General features: G+C 42.9%; 1 long non-coding RNA gene across 1 annotated transcript in view; it reads right to left on the minus strand.

Annotated features, from left to right (window-relative positions):
- The window catches only part of LOC128325994 (uncharacterized), a 50,939-nt gene that overhangs the window by 28,921 nt on the left and 1,147 nt on the right, over positions 1-20,871 (minus strand). The window lies entirely within an intron of this gene.

Below are 20,871 nucleotides of genomic sequence, written 5' to 3' on the forward strand. Positions count from 1 at the left end.
GTAGCAAATGAGATTTTTAATGAAAAACCATGAATCCACTCTCATATGCTACTAGAGAATCTACTCTTAGAACACCTCTAGAACAACAAAACCCTGTACTTCATGGGTTGGCAACCCATGTGGGTGGTTGGCACCCTATGTGCACTACACTGCCACTTGCTCTGGGCCACCCCAGTGCCCCTCAAGTGGAGTTATGGGACTACAGAAACCTCCATTATACCCTACGAGGAAAATCTGAAAGACGCGTAAGTTCATTAAATCTTTAAAAATCAGCCCTTTGCCAAATTCCTCTGAAAAAAATTGTGGTAGCTTCCTTGTATCAACTGGACACTACCACCAACCACACTCCACTCTGGGCCACCCCTCCACCACCCCCACCCCCCGCGTGAAACTATACTTTTCTTTAAAGCTCCATCATAGCCTATGGGGAAAATCTGGAAGTTTTTCAAACTTCAAAAATTCACCAAAAATCAGCAGTTTGGCCAATTCTTTTGAAATTTTTGTGGTAGCTTCCACTCATTGGGCACTATAACCCCCACCCACTCTTTTGACCTACTTTTTAATCTGAGTTAATTCAGATTCGGATTCGGATTAATTCGGATACAAAACAAAACTGGGGTGATTTGGCAGGCTTAATTTTGGACAAAATACAAAATGGGGTTGATTCAGATTTGGTACAAATTGAAACAGAAAAAATACAAAATGTGCAATCCTACTGATAAGTTGCTAACTTGCCTGCTACCTGTCATTCTTCTGGCCATTGTAGTAAAGGAGCAAACAGAGGTTTCCTCAAATATGGGTTGGCACCAGAAATAGACCCTGGTTTCAGTTTCCTGCAGCAGTGCAGATCACTGCTTCTGCTGCTACAGCTTAATCTAATCCATAGATGTGGAAGCCTGAGGGCACATTACTGTCATATTGTAAAGGTGAATAATAGAATGAAATCTGTTTTTGAGTTTTCTGCTACTTCTGGTTTTAAATGACTTGCAGCTGATCTCCTTCTAAGCTTCCCTTGCTTATCTTAACTGGCATAACCCTGCTTAGAAAATCTCAATTACTTTTATGATTCTTTGTATCACTGTAATACCCTAGAACTGTGGATTATTGTCTCCTCCTCAAAACTGTTGATATTGCTCCCACTAAAGGACTTTTTAATCCATTTAGAACTTTTGAATTCTGACATTAAACTTGAGTGCACGATGAATAATACATCATTATGACTACTGAAAGAGTTTTTATCTTCATTCAGAACTACAAAAATGACAACGATTTTGGCACCTCAAAGGCTAATAAGTTTATTGTGGCATAACTTTTGTGACGGAACTTCATGCTCGCTATATCAGATGCATGAAGTATAGTACAGAAAAGGGAAGACACACATACAGTACATCCACAGGTACAGGCAAAAGAAGGCTGGGGACAGAATATCATTACAAAGCAAGCTGAATAGTGTTCATGAATGCCTAACAATGGACCAGTACTCTCTTTAGTGAATTAGTCACTTCTAGTCTCTGTTCAGCTACAGTCTGGAAGTGGCTAGTTCACTAGAGAAAGTAATGGTCTTTCCTTAGATGTTACAGGCTGCAAAATCTTGCATGTCAGAATAACTCAGGATGACTGGTTACTATGTTGAATTATATCCCTTTTTTCTCCAACATCATCACAAAAGCCTAGCACAAAGTACACTGTTGAACTTTGTACCATTTGAAGGAGTGGTCTAAATTTGTAAGTAGGAAGAATGAAGAAAGAATGCATCATTTCTGATTGTACAAACACATCTATCTTTTTCAATCTTAGTCTTCATATATCATTTAAAGTCCTTTCTTACATTAGGCGTGGGAGCCACTGCATAGAGTGAAATTCAGATACCACTCCTGTAATGTGTATGGTTACATAGATCCTTCCAATGCAACTATTGCACCATTTCCTACAAAGAGCCAACATAATATCAGGAAGGCCCTTCAGGTTGCTTTGTTGTATGTTATAGCAGTCATCGATGACCAGGAATTGTTTTCAGCTAGTGGCAGCTCTGTACATGGGCCATAACATGTATCAAATCAGTCCCAGTGCATGGCTTGCTGGCTATGTAAACTGCTATGGGAGCTTTTGTTGAACAGCAGTATATAAATATTCTTAGTGGTAGTAACAGTGGTTTATATTCTGGTTCAAAGCAAGCTTCCTCATTAGGTAAAAACAATGAGATTTCCCTACCATATAAATGTGTTTAAGGCTGGCAGTGTTGCAAGTCCATTGGAATCAATGGAAGATATTTCCATTGACATACTGTCACTATTCCAAAGCTTCATGTGCTCTGTGATGTACCTTTCGAGCTTCTCCATGAATGAACATCCCATCCCTTTGGGTTGTTTAGGATATGAGATCACTTAGCAATAACCACTTGCCTCAAAATAACAAAAGATGCTCATGGAGAAAGACATAAATTCCACTAACTAGAGACCTTTACCAGACATGTTCTTCTTTTTTTCCACAACACGAAACAAGAGTGAAAGACAAACAACACATGACAGATGTTATTCACATGGCTTAACACACCACTGGAAGGTGAACAAATAGTACATTAATGAAGGCCATAGAAGAAACAGTTTAGAACAGTATTCCCCATTAAATTTATAGAATGTTATTAGGGTATAACAATTCGTAATAATGTACGTGAAGAATTTTGACTGCATGTGAAGTATACATGCCAAATGCATAGTTAGATTTCTAGAAAAGGTGGAGAAATTTAAAACAAACTGGTATAAATCTTTTAAAATGCATTAGTTTTTAAACTGAATTTTGCATAAACTTCAGTATTATGTGTAGGTGAGACATTTCTCTTTGGTGTATGCATCTGGGCAATATTTGCAATGACATTTGCATGCACTTTATTTATTACTTTCATAACCCCAAAGGCAGATGTAATAGTGGTAGCTAATCCATAAAACATAAGCTACTTACCTTGAATTATTAATTATTATTACTACTGCCACCAGTGGATTATAAGATTATATTATGGAACTAAAATTGTTCTATGTGCTTTGCAGCAGAAGATGGCTTCCACAGTAAGAAGGGCACAGTCTAAATCCTAAAAATTCCTGCAGGTTTTGTGAAACTGCAACTACCTATGAACCAAGGTTAAATTCAGTATGGAACTACTGAAGTCATCATATAGAAGACTGTTGTCAGTAGTGCAGGCATGAAAACATATTGATCAGAGAAATAAAAATTTGTTTATTTTTTAGTTAGATTTCTAGCTGGCTCCAATCTAAAAGTTTGAGACAAATAATGCCATTCAAATAAAATGCTAAAACTTCATAAATAAAATGCCACAACTGAAATTCCCTCATCTTGAGTACTCTAGCCTTTGAAAAGTGACTCAAATAGATTTCTGAACAGAAATCCAACTTAGATTTCTGTTGGACAGGTTTCCAGGAAAAAAGTACTCCATAGTGTGGGACATCTGATGGAACATCTCTCTCTCTGTGCCCTTCTAGTAGAGAGAGATGATATCATCAAGAGATACTTTCAGCTGATTGGGTGGTCTTTTTACATCTTTAATTTTATGGGGGAAAGTTACATTTTTAAACAACTAAATAACTCAATCCTATTTGTATGATCTGAAATTTAGAATAACACATCAAAGAAAGAAATAGGAATAATCAGGAATACAAAAAATATAACAAAAAGGGTTGCTGTGATACATGTTTAAAAGAATTCAGTAACAAACATATATCTTGTAATCAACAGAACACTACTGAAGAAAATTGGTCTTTTGCATTTCCAGTTAGATGAGTCAATTACGTTTAGAATTACATTTAGAACTGGAAACCATTTTTCTATAAAATCATCATTGAATTTGGGATTTACTGTAGCTTTTATTTAATGTGAAATTTTATCCATTGATAATATTACCATATCTTATCACATTATCTCTGAATAGCAGGAAGCCTTTTATTTTTCCATTTAACTGTGTGTGGAAGACATAGAAGAAAGCACTTTCTCTCAGTTATAATAGATCCAAGCTATTTAAGGCTTATAGGTCAAAACCAGGACCTTAAGTTGTGCCCAGAAGTAAACAGGGAGCTAGTGCCTGTGCAGATGCTAGAACACTGCTTTAATGTGCTCTCTATGACACCCCTCCCCATTAGGAGAAAAATATTGTTCCCATTAGGCTAAAAATTAGGATGGGGGAGTCACCACATTAGGCACCACCTGAAGCTTCTGAACAGTCATCAAGGGCAGTCCCACACAGAGTTAAGTCTTCAAATATACACAGGGAATTAAGGATTAGTGAAGTATTCTGAATACAGCCTCTTTACACAGCAAGAGTTCTTCTAGTATAAAGTCCTGTTGCTAAGAAACTGTAATTACAAAATGTCAAGATGAAGTATTTTTAAATAGGAAATGTTTATTGTTGAAGGTACTTACCTTGGAGATTTTTGCCAGAAGCAAACTATTATTTGCAATGGCCAGTTTGTTCACACAATTATACATGCTTTTCTGAAAGAGCCAGAAACGTTCTCAGCACATTGTTATAAAACAATGTACTGAGAACATTTACTCATTCACTCATTCATTGTAAAATTCAAAACCAGGCATTTTTTGGTATTTTTTTTAAACCTCTATTTATAGATATAATCAAAATGTTTCCCAAGACATTTTGAAGCCACAATATTGATCGTAAATACAAATGGGAGAAAGTCATTTTTATCTAGGACTAGCCTTACACCTTGACACTATATCACCAGGACCGGATGGAAGACTCAACACTTGCAAAGCTACCAGGTGTATTATTGAGCCATATACCAGGGCTTATTATAATGTGCAGCTGGACACATTTTGTGCAGTGGGAACTAGGTTTTTGTACAGTTGGGAATATGGTGGTTTAAGAAGGAATGCATGGGGCGGGGGGATGAAAGAAATAGAAAAATAAGATGGTTGCAGTATCCTTTCAATCTTCATAACTCTATATTATTGGGACCAGCTACTTGAGTAGACAAAAGCATTTATAAGTTCATTGAATTCTAAATACAAACAGTACATGTAGGTAATACAATAGTTACATGACTGTGAAAATGTGTCTCTAGTGATAGTGCCATATGCCAGACCACTTCTCACATTATATTGATCACTGTTATGTTTTTCTTTCTTCTCAATTAAAGTTTAGGCAGTACTCAAGGATTGAGGGGTGGGGGCTGTGTTGTTCAGTTGTGGGGGAAGCTTAAACTGAACCTTGCCGTATACCAGAGGACCACATAGTGATCTCCATGCATGCAGTGGAGTTTCTGACTGTTATTTTCCTAAGCATGTCACTTGACCACCTACTTTGGAAACTCAGGGCACTTTCACAAGTTGTAATGCAATGTAATGCAATGTAATGCAACACTGAAAGCTGCTCTTAGGACACATGGACTTGCCACCTTCTAAAACATGAGGCAGATGAGCTTCCTCAACAGGAAAATGGCCTCACAGGCCCCAGTACATGCTGGTACCAGGAAGATCTTACTCCTGCTAGTGTGGTGACTCGGGGACAATCACTAAGGACAGTCTACCTTAGAACCCACAGAATCCAGAAACTTGGACATATACCCCACTGTCAGATGCCTGGACTCCCCTGATGAGACAGGATTCTCTACAATCACTCCCTGGACTCCAAAAGCAAAGACGGTGACAAAGATGGAAGCTACTGTTAAAAGATGAGGTGTTTCATTGGTAACACAAAGCTTCCGTTTATCAAGTTCTGTTCCTGAGAACAAAACCTGACTTGAATCCTTCCAGGATCAGGACCTCCACTAATATACTTGGAATGCAAGGCCTACAATAAGAACCCTCACATCAGTGGCGGCTGATGCAGGTGCCACCAGGGGGTGGCTGGCGGGAGGAACCTTTAGGTATAGATTAGTAGGAGCTTACCTCTCATACCACTGCACCGGAAAACATTTCCCAGCAGCAGCGTGCCATCTAGCACCTGCTGTGGTGGAGGATCAGCTCTGTCACTCAGCTGGCGGAGGCCATTTGCATGGCCAGCAAGTGGCCTCCACACATGTGCAAAAGCCAGCTGAGTGGTGGAGCTGATCCTCCACCACAGTGGGTGCTGGGTGGCACAGCACTGCTGGGAAGAGCTTCCGGGGTGGTGGTATGGGAGGTAAGCACACTAATTTACACTTAAAGGTGCCTTCCACCACCACCCCCGGCAGCGCCTGCACCAGCTGCCACTGACTCACATGCTGCCTGCCTGATGCTAGTGGAACACCAGTCCTGCCCAGGTCTTTGTTCTGTGTTCTTGCTGCCTTGTGAGCAGCTACCCTGCTATTCAGCAACTGTGTTCTGTTAGGAGTCCAGTATTTGTCCCCTACCTGGAAAGCTCTCCATCTTACTTTTCAAGCCTGTGATCTCATGCCTACCAGCTGATGTGCTGGTAGGAACAAGACTTAGCGGTAAAAAGATCAGAAGCAGTAAAAGGGTCATGCATATACTTGATTATTCTCTCAATCACAGTATTGAGGAAGAGGTCAAATCCTTACGCTCAGTCCTATGTGCTCCACTGGTATAACTAGTGTATAAATCAAGCTATTAGGCATAGGGCACCCTAGGGCAAATGTTCAAATGGCATCCCCTTCAAGTGTCCCTGGTAAATCAACACCTCTATACAGTTTCATTTAGCAAGTGATCACTCCAGGCTTAAGCTTAAGATGCATGATTATAGTGAACATAAGTTTTTACTACGATTTCCTATAAGCCTTAAATGCCACAAAATAAATTTTTAAAAACTGAATATACGATTTGAGTTGCACTAGGAGTAATTATATTGTAGATCTTTGAGACATCAAAGAAAATGATATATGGAAAAATCACTATGTTGAGCAAGCAAGAGGGATAGGATAGGATACTATTGATATTCACACACAATTAGCATTCAGAAATCCAATATTTCATCTTAATCTGTGCTTTGTTTCACTAGATTCAAAGCAATTCATATTAACCTAAAAAATCTCATGATAGATTGCAACTATCTCGTGTTAACTAGCTTGCATGAAAGACAGTCCTTGATTGGCATTTTCCTATTATGTGAGCAAACTACCCATCAGTGAAGGCAAGCTCAGTAAGTGTTTAGTTTATTGCTTGCTATCACTTCAGCTGGTCATGTAAATTGATCTCCTGAGAATAAAGAAGTTGAAATAGTCTTTATCATTCTCTTAATAAGGAAGACCTTCTGCAGAAAAGGAGGAAGGACTGGAAATAACTGGAGTTTCTCCTGCTGCTTTCCCCAGTACAGTAGCTTTAAATAAAGTAACAATTAGGGCACAGTCCACTTGAATCCAAGATGAAAAGGAATGCAATGTTCCTGAATTCCTGAGGCACACATCAGCATAATCTGTGGGCAAAATCAACTTCTGGTAAGCTTATGACCTGCACATGGCTGTTACATACAGAAGAGTTAGAAATATTCTGGATCTTGCTTTCCATTGTAATTCGCTTTGAGTGGATGAACACTGATTTCTTCATTAAGGCTGAGAGTTGCTTAAAGTTGTTTATTTAAATAAACAGCAATCAGGTTGCCTCAAAAAATTTAAATGTCCAGTTAATACGTAACACCAAATTGGAGTTAAATAGGGCAGAAGTCGGAACTTCATTACATCTGAACACATGAAACCGCAGTTTTGAGCTGAAAGTGACCTGTGGTTTGGCTCGCCAAACCTTCGGTTAGCACAAAGGTTCGCCACCGAGACCTCTGGTTTGACTGCTGAAGTGTTACATCCAACTCTAAATGCTGCCATAACCATGGTTTCATGCATATTTTCAAACCACAATCATCGAGGAGAAGGCGCAGACTTGCCCAGAGATATGGCTGCTCTGTGCATGCCGTGGATTTCGTTGGCTGCCTCTCAGAGAAACAGCCCCAGCCCTCCTGTCATCGATGCAGCTACAGAGTTGCCCAGAAACAGGGACGCTGCCACGTCCCATTGCAGGCTTGTCATCCTCTCAAGTGACACAGACAGAGAGGGGTATTCTCTCTTCCAGCTCTGTCCTTTGCTCCCCACAATCAGGCAAGCTGGAGGGAAAGGGGATGGGATGACAGGATGGGCACGAAGTTCTTTGTTCCCAGAGAAGGAAGCAACTGTGATGTCTGTTCACAAACACTCTAGGTGGCAACAGAGGCAGGGCACCCCATCACAGCACCAAGAGGAGAACACTTAGTGGGAGGGGTTGCCTGGGGTCAGGTCCAAAAGACAGCCCCAAGCAGGGATTTTGGAGCGCCTATTTTTCAGGTGCTAGGTTGCACTCTGGTACTTGCCACACATTATCCCACAGACCGCTCTCTGACAAGAGTTCCAACCCATTGGGGCTTGCAAGCAAAGATACTCTATTGAAAAAAGCCGTGAGGACAGATACTTCGGCGAGTGCTGTCACAGTCTTGGTGACTGAGGCCAAGTAGCTGTTAAACCATGCACCCTGACAGCCTCTCCACCCATGTGGACATATGCACTCTTGCCTGTGTCCCAAAATGGCGTCCTCACTGTCCTGGGGCCAGTGGGAAACAGGGATCTCCTCTCCTGTGAATCCCCATGCTGGGAGAATTGCATACGGCACATCACTAGACTGAGCCCAGGAATTTTGAATAAGTTTTAAAGTCTATTCCAGAACCTGGTGTCTCCCCCGTCGGCACACGCGGACTGGCTCTGACACATGGGGCACCAAATCCTCTAGGGGTACACACAAGGCTTCATGGAAAAGGGGGGTGTTGCAGCGCTCGAGTTCAATCTTTTGCCATTGAGAGTTGCATGACCCCTGCAAGTACGGCCCCCTCTAGAGATATTTGCTTGTCCCGTGAGCATGCAGTCCAAAGGGAAACCAAGGGCAAACACCTCTGGTCTTCCCCAGTAGACTGGTCCTCTCATGCGAGGGATAGCCAACATAAGCAGGGCACTCTATTGCTGTGAGGGGAGCAAATGGTGTGTGTGTGTGTGTGTGTGTGTGTGTGTGTGTGTGTGTTGTGTGTGAGCATGCATGCGCGCTCTTGGCCGGGTTTAAAAGGCAGCCCCATGCAGGGATTCTGGAGCTATCTTTTTCACTAAAAGGTTGGGGAAGGGGAGCCCAGCCCCTTCCCCTTTGGGGGGGTTTGCCTCCCTAGGCTTACTCATGAGCAAGGCCAGTCGCCAGGGTCAGTAGTGCTCCAGGCTTAGGAGAGTGCACAACTACGGTGAAGACAAATCTGGTTGATCTGGGACAAACTGCCCACTCACAAGAGTGCCAGGCCATGAGGACAACCCCTTACAACTCATGAGAAGGACCATCAGAGTGGAAGGGAGATAATCGCTTAGCAAAATTTCTAATGATATCTGATAGCAAAACATCCCCCTTCTCCCACAGATCACTATCTCATGAGAGTGACAGACCATTGGAGCTCCGTATGGAGCCAGGTTGCTGTGTGGAGGAAAGCCATCGGGAGGGGTACCCTGGATAGTGCTTTCCTTGTCTTGGCAACTGCTGCCAAGTTGCTGTCAAAGTGTGCCACCTGCCAGCCCCTCTGCCCATTTATTGACATGTGCATCCTTGCCTGCACTCCAAAACTGTGATCCTGCTATCCTGGGATTGCTTGAAAATGTGGGCTCCCCCCTCCACACTTGCAAATCTGAATACAGCACGACCCTAGACTCGACCCTGGAATTCTGAATAGCTTTAAAGGTTCATCCGAGTGTCTCCCCTATCTGTGCACATGGCCAGGCTATGGCACATGAAACGTCAAAATCTGCTTTGGGTCTGTGCAAAGCTTCATAGGGATTTGAGGGGAGGGGTTGTGGAGATTCTGTTCTATCTTTTACCATGAAGAGTTGGGGCCCCACACAAGCAGAACCCCTTTAGGTGGGCTTCTTCCTTACTGATCTTCTCATGAGCACATAGTCCATGGATTGACCAGAACCCTCACAGCTGCATGGTCTCCCCAGAAGACTGGCCCTCTCATGAGAGGGTGAGCCTGTGAGCAGGAGGTTCGTTGGGTCTGGATGAACTGCTTTGAAGGGGTTACCCCTCAGAACACCATCCTAGGTTATTGTGGGACAGACCTCCCAGTATCCTTTGCCCTCCCTCATCTAAATATACCCTCCTAGGAAGTCTCAATGTTTCCCTCCTCTCCCAGAGTAACACAGAAATATTCCCCACCCCCGGAACCCCACCCCCGAATTCGTGCTTGTGAGGGACTATCAGAGCTCCACTCTTTGTGGACCTCTGGTGTCATTTCTGTCAGAATTCAACTTAAAGGGCATTTAAATCCCTTTAAATGCCCTGCCATTTAAAGGAATTTGCCCTATCCCTGCCGAGGGAAGGCCGTGCGTTCTGAAAATGCATGATCACACTTCGAGATTGTGGCCAATTGCAGCTGCGCCACTGAAATGCTGACACTTTGCCCACAGTCCGTCCGTGTTGCTGCTGGGTTCGCAGATGAAAAAACAAGAAGCACCCAGCCAGACAAGCAAAAAAGGAGACTAAGAAGGCTACTTGCTCAAGGTCTCTTTGAGATAATTACAAAGTATTGCCCCTGAAGAAGGCCTCTGAGGGCAAGACACGTTGGGCTTCAATAAAAGCTTCACCGCATTGTGAGACGACGTCTCCTTTTTTGCTTGGCTTGCTGGGATCAGCCTCGGAGGCTGCGCAGCAGGCAAGTGCTCCCCTCTCCTGGAACTGGAGCTTGGCGGGCTGCAGTTTGATGAGCGTTTGCAGTTCAAAATTGAAACCTGGGTTTGCCATCCTTCTGTTTCATGTTATGTATGAACCGGGCCAAAGTGTCAATACTGAGTGTTGAGAAGTTGCTTCTCTCTGGGGTATATATCCTTACTTCAAGATGGACTGTTCATAAAACCTCTCCAGTCTTTGTGTGTAGTGAAGCTGAGCCTCAGAAAATGAGAATAATTCACAGTACAATAAAGTTCTGTTTAAACATGTAGAGTTTATCCTGCAGGAGAGTTCATAGTGGAGTGTGTGTGTGTGTGTGTGTGATGACACTATAGAATGTGGAAACTGTCTGAAAATGGGCGGTGAGTCATGTAGCTTTCATTTCTCTTTGATTTTTTCTTTGGCTTTTGATTTTTCTTTGGCTGATTTTTCTTTTTAACTTCATGTTCCAGCATTCTTGCCCTGATCCTTTTTTACCCTACAACCCCACCTCCATTGCTAGATTTACTGTCTCAGGTGCTGGGAACTGACTCAACTGCTTCCGCTTGTTCAAGTTTCATTTACTTTGAAACAGGCTAGAGCAATGAAGCATGCTGTGGAATAATATGCTCATTCTTGTTGAAAGTTACACCTTCATCATGGTCACCTTTATCCTGTTCTTTGTAGTCCAATGTATGCCCCAAAATTATTGCTATGCTTATTGTGCAATATATGAAAAATACTATTGCTTGTAGTGTTAAATAGCCATTCAGCACAAAACTTCCTTTACCAAATTCAGCCAGCTGCCCTCAGTCTTCCAGACCTGGTCTCAGGCATTCATGCCCTCGTCCAGCCTCAAAATAAATGCACTCTATATTGCGCTGCTTACAAAGATGGTTCAGAAATTTATTTGTTTGTTTGTTTGTTTGTTTGAAACATTTAATATACTGCCCACTTTGAAGACTCCGGGCAGTGTATAAAAACATGCAAACAAGACAACATTAAAAACTACATTCTAAATTAAAAACTAAAGTAACTACCACAAAACAAATAAGGTAATCTATAGGGCAAAAGCCTTGAGAAAAAGAAAAGTCTTCAACAGAGATTTGAAGATCAGTAAGGAAGGGGCTAATCGAATCTGAACAGGAAGAGAGTTCCAAAGAAGTGAGGCAGCAACCGAAAAGGCCCTTTTGCGGGTCCTAGAACCCCAAACCTCTCAGAAATCAGGGACCGACAAAAGGGCCATCTGAGATGATCTTACCGGATGGGATGTAACTGGGTGGGAGAGGCGGGCCTGTAGGTAGACAGGCCTCCAAGCCCCACATAGCTTTGAAAGTCAGAACCAGGACCTTAAATTGAATTCGGAAGCAAATGGATTTGGTTCCAGATGCAGCTGCCTGGATTTGACTGGACCCAAGTTCAGTTCAGACATTATGTGGTACGTGCGTGCAGATATCTGTACACTTGTACATGTGTCTGTATTATTTGAAAATGAACCTAGATACAGGCCCTTCAAATACATGGCACAGAAAGGAAGTGTACTTCTGTACCTGTGTTCAACATAACATGTGAATGACTGTACCTGTGTATATATCTGTACCTGTGTACACTGTATACTCATTGTACAAGTGTTGAACATAACATGTTAATAGGCCTCAAACCAAGCAGGATTCCATATAGTACACAGATATTTTATCATATGCATAGGGTGTCAGTCCTTTTTGGCATTCAGGAAAGGTTCTGAACCTGACCAGAGTATTTCAAGAATTGACTTCCCCCCTACTTATGGCCCTGCCCAAATTCTACAGTTCACCTTTCTCTTACTCCCTTTCTCTTACTCCCTGTCATCGGATGTGTACTGGTTGGGTCTTTTTGTCTATGGTGCCTAAAATTTGGAATAACATCCCAAAGAATGCTGATCACTTTTTGACCAATAATGATATCTTCTTGTTAATCCAGTTGAATAAACAACAGCAAGTTTTTTCAGGCCATGGTATTCAAATTAAAATCTGAATGCTGCTGACATTATACTTAACTCATGATGTTTGGGTTTTCACATGATGCTAGTGTTTTTGTAAGGCATATCACATACATATAGCATACTGTGCTACCTGTTTTATACTTTAGGAACCAATATAATAAATTCAATGGTAATCTGTTGTGCTAGGGTTCTTTTGTGGCATTGCAACTTAGACTCCATCTCCAACTCCTCTTTTGGGGTTAGGTTGGATCAGTTTGTGACTCCTGAGGATGTGGACAAGCTGATTGGAACGGTGTGGCCTACCACCTGTTCTCTTGACCCTTGCTCGACATGGTTTATACTATCTGCCAGTGGGATGGTTGTAGAGGGCCTGGTAGAGATTATAAATGCTTCTCTGAGGGAAGGCAGGATGTCTCCTTGTCTTAAAGAGGCAATTATTAGACCACTTCTGAAGAAGCTTACCTTGGCTCCGTCAGAGCTGAGCAACTACAGGCCTGTCTCCAAACTTCTGTGGCTGGGCAAGGTAATTGAGAGAGTGGTGGCTTCCCAGCTCCAGAAAGTCTTGGAGGAAACTGATTATCTAGACCCATTTTAGACTGGCTTTCGGGCGGGCTATGGGGTGGAGACTGCCTTGGTCGGCCTGATGGATGATCTCCAATTGCGAATGGACAGAGGAAGTGTGACTCTGTTGGTCCTTTTGGATCTCTCAGCGGCTTTTGATACTATCAACCATAGTATCCTTCTGGAGCGTCTTAGGGGGTTGGGGGTTGGAGGCACTGCTTTGCGGTGGTTCCGCTCCTACCTCTCTGGCAGTTTCCAGATAGTGTCCCTTGGAGACTGCTGTTCTTCAGAATCTAAACTCTTATATGGTGTGCCTAAGGGCTCCGTATTGTCTCCGATGTTGATTAACATCTACATGAAACCGCTCAAAGAGATCATTGGAGATTTGGTGTAGGGTGCTATCGGTATGCTGATGACACCCAAATCTATTTCTCCATGTCAACATCATCAGGAGAAGGAATAACCTCCCTAAATTCCTGCCTGGAGTTGGTGATGGGCTGGATGAGGGATAACAAACTGAGAATGGATCCAAATAAGACAGGGGTACTCATTGTGTAGGGTTGAAGCTTGGGAGATGGGATTGATCTGACTGTTCTGGATGGGGTCACACTTCCCTGGAAGGAACAGGTACGCAGTTGGAGGGTGCTTCTGGAACCAAGCCTCTCCCTGGTGTCCCAGGTTGAGGCAGTGGCCAGAAGTACCTTGTATCAGCTATGGCTGATATGCGAGCTGCATCTGTTTCTTGAGATAAACAACCTCAGAACAGTGGTACATATACTGGTAACCTCCAAACTGGATTACTATAATGCGCTCTGTGTGGGGCTGCCCTTGTATGTAGTCCAGAAACTACAGTTGGTCCAGAATGCAGTAGCCAGGTTGGTCTCTGGTCATCTCGGAGAGACCATATTACTCCTGAATTGAAAGAGCTACACTGGCTGTCGATATGTTTCCGGACAAAATACAAGGTGCTGGTTATAACCTATAAAGCCCTAAATTGCAGGGCCCTGGGTATTTAAGAGAACGTCTTCTTCGTTATGAACCCTACCACCCATTTAGATCATCAGGAGAGGTCTCTGTGCAGTTGCCACCAGCTCACATGGTGGCTCTTTGGGGACGGGCCTTCTCTGCTGCTGCCCCAAGGCTTTGGAATGTGCTCCCTAACAGCATCCCCATCTCTGACAGCTTTTAAAAAGTCTTTAAAGATGCATCTGTTCACCCAAGCTTTTAATTAAATATTGTTTTAATAGTTTTAATACTGTTTTAAAATATTATTTAAAGATTGTTTAATTGTTGTAACATTTTAACTCTTTTGTTGTTCGTTTGTTTTAAGTAATGTTTAACTTTTTTGTTTTTAACTTTGTTGCAGACTGCCCAGAGACGTAAGCTTTGGGCAGTATAAAAATATGTTACATAAATAAATAAATAAACAAACAAATAAATATTTGTATTATAATAACATAGGATACTGATTAGGGAGACATCCTTAATCTGCCAGAATAGACTAATGTTAAATTGCAATTGTGTCTGATTTTACAGCGACTATTTAAGATACAAGAAAGACTCTTGAGTTCTTAAGTACTAGCATCCTTTGCCTGCCTGATCAGTTTTGAGCAACAACACCGTTTTTTAAAAAGGCAGAGTATCTCTATTTAAACAAATGATGCATCATGGGATATCTTAAAGAGAAAGAGAAAAGAACCTTAGAATATCTTCTACCGTGTCCTCCTCAAGCAAACTTACTATACAACAATAATGTATTCTTGTCTTGGGAAATGGCATAACCCCACTAAATGCCTGCCAACAAATAGTAATGTACTGGGTGAGGGATGATAAATTGAAGCTGAATCCAAGCAAGACAGAGGTACTCATGGTCAGGGGTCATACGTTGAGGGACGTGATAGATTTTCCTGTTCTGGATGGGGTTGTACTCCCCCCGCCCCCGAAGGAACAGGTATGTAGCTTGTGAGGGCTTTTGGACCCAGAGCCTCAGTCTGGTTTCTCAGGTTGAAGCCATGGCCAGAAGCGCTTTCTATCCATTTCAGCTGATATGACAGCTGCATCTATTCCTTGAAGATAATGATCTCAGAACTGTGGTACACTCTTTGGTAACCTCTAGGCTTGATTACTGCAATGCGCTCTACGTGGGGCTGCCTTTGTATGTAGTTTGGAAATTTCAGTTGTTTCAAAATGCAGCAGCACTGCTTTGGGAACTTGGTTGAAAAGCAGTTTATAAGTATTCATTGCATTTGTATTCCTATCTGTGTATAGCTAGCAAGTGCCACAGCCTTTTCTGGATATTCAGGCAAGCCCTGCTGTAGAGAAAGTGCCTGAACTGGGCTCTCCCTCCTTCAGATCCATCAGGAGGGAAGCTCCAGGCAGCCAGGAGAACACTCCATCTTTGGATGGGGTGAGCTCCAACACCCTATGGTGTAATTATGACTCAGCTCCTGAGTCGTCAGGGATTCTGGTGGTGGTTCTAAGGCTGGGACAGCTAATTTGCTCGGGGACACCAGGGTACCAGTGCTCCAAGGCTGCTCCAAGGAAGTGACCAGCTCTGGCTGCTCTTGGTCTGAGGGATCTGGACATCTGTCATTGGACTGGGGAGCCAGACTAGAGTGGCTTCCCCATTCTCCAACAGAGTTTCTTCTAGGAGAGAATCCAGGGGTACCCAAGTAACTAGCCACTCTGTCAGACAAATAAACTCTTCAGGCATTCTTAGGATGCCCACCTGATTGTGGCATATGCTACAGGCATTCACATTATGCTCTTGAGTGTCATTCACACAGTCGACTCAGAACTATAAAAACTGGGGAATGGAACTCCAGTAGCACCCCCCACTTCACAGCAAACAAGAAACCTAGAAAGATATCTGAGACCATTCCTAGTGGAAGAATAGTAATAGGCTCTAGCTACCAGCCCTGTACTTTCTGTAGTGTTCTAGAGGAAAGCCTAAATCACAGGCCATCTTTCTTGTTCTGCTCTAATGAAGCAGTTTTTGATTAATTCCTGCAAAATTTAAAATATCAGGGTGCCCCATAAATATAAAGATAATCTATACTTTGTAAAACATAGTATATGCATAAACCTTCTTAACTATAATCTATTACCATTTAGCTTAAGTTCATCCCCACCACACACATAATGAGCTTACTTGGAGTAGCCCAGTGCAGGATTCTATAGGCCCTGATCAAATGTACCCATTTCTACTGCCCCTGGCTTGGGCCCTCAGTCTGCAGAAACTGAGAAGAAGATGAGCCATCCTTTCATTTTGTCTCCACTTATATTTAGGGGCCTCCACAGGTCTGTGATTCATCAGGGGAAATGGGTGGTGGTGATGGTGCTTGTGATCAAGCTGAAGGTTCAGTCAGAGACATAGGGGGTGAAACCAGAGCCCTATTCACATGTTAAGTTCAACACTCATACAGTCTGTGTACACAGATGCAGATCTGTGCAGAGGTACAGTTCATATGTTGCGCTGAACAAAGGTACAGCCATATACTACCTATCTGTACCATGTCTTTGAGGAACATGTGCCCAGGTTCTTTTAAAATGAATGTAAGGACAGTCATTCACACAAAAACATGTATGTAATACCGACATCTCATACATAATGTATAACATAAGTAAAACATTATGAGGTTGTTCACACAAGCAGCCGTAACTGGGCTTGCAGAGCCCTACCTGGGTGGGATGCTCAAGTAGAGTGCCGAGATCATGCCCAATCCCAGTGCTGCCCTGCCGGTTAGCCCGAGTTTTGGTCTCAGGATAATCAGTGGCACACCTAGGTAATTTTGGACCCCAGGCCCCGTTGTGAGCCCCTGGCCACCGTGGGGCTCCCCACACCACAAGCACCCCCCTTAAAATTGTTTTAAAAGGTAAGAATCCTGCATTTGGGGGGCCTCCCTAGAAGCCTGCTGCCACCCTGACACTGTCCCGCTGCGCAATGGGGCAACGGTAGGGCAGGCAGGTGGGTGGTGGCAGGCCGCTTGGGGAGCCCCCCCCTTCTGGGACATTTGGAGGCCCCCATCTGCTGTGAGGCCACAGACCAGAGCCCCAAGGTCCAGGGGTAAGAGTGCCTCCGGGGCTAATACCTTCCATCGTCGTACCAGGTCATGTGTCTGCTCAGGCGGCCTGCAGCCCGAGCCGCCACTGAGATGGGTGTCTATAATGCCTGGCTCCTGGGAAATCCCCCAATGTACCACACTCCTTGTGTGGTGCACTGAGGGGTTTTTGGAGGCCTATATATAAAAAAACCTGTAGCCCCTTTGGGGGGGCTTCCTAGAGGCCATGTGTGTGGGGTCTGCAAAGGTTCCCCCTCCCCCCGCTGGCCTCTAGGGCCTCACAGGGACCATTTGAGCATGTGCGATGGCCGGTTTTTAAAATATATTTTTTTAAAAAATGGCCGCTGAAAACAAAATGGCCACCGCGCATGCTCAAATGGCCTCTGCAAGGCCTGGCATGGCCTAGGGCCTCACAGAGGCCATTTAAGCATGTACGGTGGCCATTTTGTTTTCAGCAGCAATTTTAATTTTTTTTTCATTTTTAAGAATGGTGCCCCCCCCCTTCAAGTGGCGCCCGGGGCACGTGCCCTGCCTGCCCTATCCTAGATACACCCCTGCTGCCAATTTGTTTCTGGGTCCAATTCAAGATGCTGGTTTTTACTTTAAAGCCCTTAACGGTTTGTGTCCTGGATACCTGCCTACTCCCAAGGGTTTCTGCCTGCTTGGCGAGGTCATCAGAGGGGCTCTGCTCTGTGTGTTGAAAATTAGAGAGGCTGAGCTGTCATGCACACATGACAGGGCCTTTTCAGTTATTGTCCCCAAATTTTGGAATGCTCTCCCAGTGGGCATCTACTCCTCAGTCTCCATCACAGGTTTTAGAATGCAAGTGATCTTGGCTTTTTACCCCAGCTTTTATGTGAGTGTTGTTTTTGTTGCTGCTGCTGTGTATTTTATGGTCCTATTGTGTATGTTTTTTAAACTTTTAATTAGATTTGTATTTTTATATTCCAAATTAATATTTTAACTGTGTAACTGTTTTATAGTCTTGAGATTGTTTTAATGAAAGGTGGTATATTAAAAAAAGACAGAACTCAAAAGTTCACATGCCACGTTGTGAACATTATTGTTTTGCTATTCTTGTACTTTTTCATTTTTCTAAACACATTACCTTTAAATGTCCATCTTTGTAGTAACTGGAGGTATTTGCAATTTAACTTCCCCTTTCAGCTTATAGGTGAGCTAGTTGAATGGTAAAAGTGTGGCTTATGCGTCTAACCCAAAGCAGAAGTACAGAGGCCCTACATTGTGTTTTGATTGACATGATTTCTAAAGTGGGGTGGAGCTCACCTGGCTTAGTTATTTGGTGAGGAAAATACACTCTGAATATGTTATACCCTGCCTTCAAAGTCTACTGTAACTAGTAATTTGATAAATAAGATTCCTAGAGTAGAAGGGGGATGGCTGTGGTTATTAACTGGGGGGACACTTATGTGTCCAAAAGCATGCACAGGTACAAGAAATATGTACAGATGTGATAAAGTGATGCACACAGATCATATCACACATACATATACTCCTCAGCTACATACTCTCAACCACCTCCCAAACTCACCCATTGCCTTGTGTGCTTGGACTCCGCTGACATACAGAACAAGGATGCACCAGCCCAGTGAAAGAGCAGAATAACAATACAGTACTTCCCAACTAGCTGCACTGGTGCTTCGGGGAGAAGCAATTTTTGATGCCCTCCCTTTTACCAGGAAACTCTCCATGACAGCCAAACATATGCCCTTGGGGGCTACATAGCCCTCAGGGACATATTTATCTGATGGTACAGAGGGCCTCCTAGGGAAGGGGAGGGTATCCAATATTCCCGCCTCCCCACTACACTGGTGAAGTTGATTGGGAAGTTCTGTTGGATTGCTTTTTCGCTGCACCAGTGCATCCTTTCTCTATTTATCAGCCCATGTCTTCATACATGTTCATTAGCTGCATGTGCATACTGTCAGGGCTTTTGGCACAATGTTGCTAATAATGGGGTTCAGCCTTGGAAAGGGGATGCTCCTTAGGTCTGTGGCTTGTCGGGAGTGCAGGTGTCAAGAGAAGAAATCATTCAAGAGAGGGACAAAAACATTATTTAAAGGTGACACAGGACATGGTCCACCTCACTTGACGTTCTAAATGGACAAGGTTACATGCTGAAAGGTAATGAAAAACGTGTTTCAACAGTGCATAATTTAATATATAAACAGCAGAAGAATCTGTCTTTGATGAGGCATGAAATCTTCCCAGAACTGAATGAAGTGCAAAATGAAATAATTCATGGTTTGGAGGGGAAATAACATAATGAGTTATTGTGGCCTTGTCTAGAAACACTAAACTTTCACATCCTGCAATCAGCTAAAGCAATAAGGCAATATATAAGCTTGCATTTTAATAACTGCAAATGTTACGCAAGTGAGAATCTCTTGATTAAATTTATTAGAAATGTGTTACTAGCATTTTAAGAAATAAAGCATTTATCACAAAAGGATAATTTCTTCAGTTAAGCTCATTAGGAAATCACACATCAATTCATGCATAATTACAGGGGGATTTCTGCCACTCATGACAAATCATTACCATATTTGCTTAAAGTTGAGTTAATTTATCTGCGATTTCAAAAAGGTGGTATCCTAAATAGGAAGAATTAGCTTATACAAATGATGAGACTATCAATAGCACTTCAAAAGACTCCCTCCACCAGACAAAGGTCCATCTTTTAACGCCTTTGCATGAAAAGCTTGTTCTTCTCAATGAGCACTAAAGCTTTTCTTCCCGTGTCAGAATCCCATATTATGTATCCAGTACCAGGTACTTAATGAATAGTTTATAGTCTGGGCACGTTTACTTGCGCCAGACATACTCATTGTTTTTAATGATCGTTGCAGTTTGAGATTGAATTGAAAGAGGGGGGCGGGAGATGAGGAAGAAGCAAGTTCTGAAAGTGCTGGAAAACTAATGTCTCAGCAGCAAAGCAGAAAATGAAAGTGAGCAAAATGTTTTGTGTACTGGCATTAAAGCTCAACAGCCTCTGCATTGTTAGGAAAGGTTGGAATAGGAGAGAGAATTCAGCCTCTCTTTTGTCTCCCAGAATTTACACTTTGAGCACAATAATATGACACTATCTTCAAGAAGGGTTTCACAATTCACAAGGTCCAGGTCACCAGAAAATGTGTGGCTCTTGCCCTGGCTAACCTATGAAAGGATGTCTGTGTTCTTATGATATAGTGGAATACTAATCAGGGTGGACAGCGTATATGCACATTTGAAACTGGCCTCTGTGCTGTATCCTATCCAGGTATCTTTTGTAGTTTGTTTGTTTGGTCATTTGTCCCAAAGGGGATCCTGTAGTGAGTGTGGGTGGGAGAGTCAGAAGAGAAAGGGAGGAGAAGGAGAAGGAGAAAATTGAATTGTTGCTGAATAAACCTTTAGTTAAAGCCGCACAAGATTTCCTTGTGTATATGAGGGAAGCAGCTATAAAACATTTGCAGCAAGACTTTGAACCAGCTAAGCATGTGAGCCTGCAAAGCTTGTGAGTGTTCCTGCAACCTCATTTCATTGCATCACTAGGCCTACATTCCTGCACTGCTTTCTACAGCTGCTGCTGTTGATTGTTTCTCCAGCTTCCTGACCTAC

This window comes from Hemicordylus capensis, chromosome 5, assembly GCF_027244095.1.
Source record: "Hemicordylus capensis ecotype Gifberg chromosome 5, rHemCap1.1.pri, whole genome shotgun sequence".
In the NCBI taxonomy this organism is placed as follows: domain Eukaryota; kingdom Metazoa; phylum Chordata; class Lepidosauria; order Squamata; family Cordylidae; genus Hemicordylus; species Hemicordylus capensis.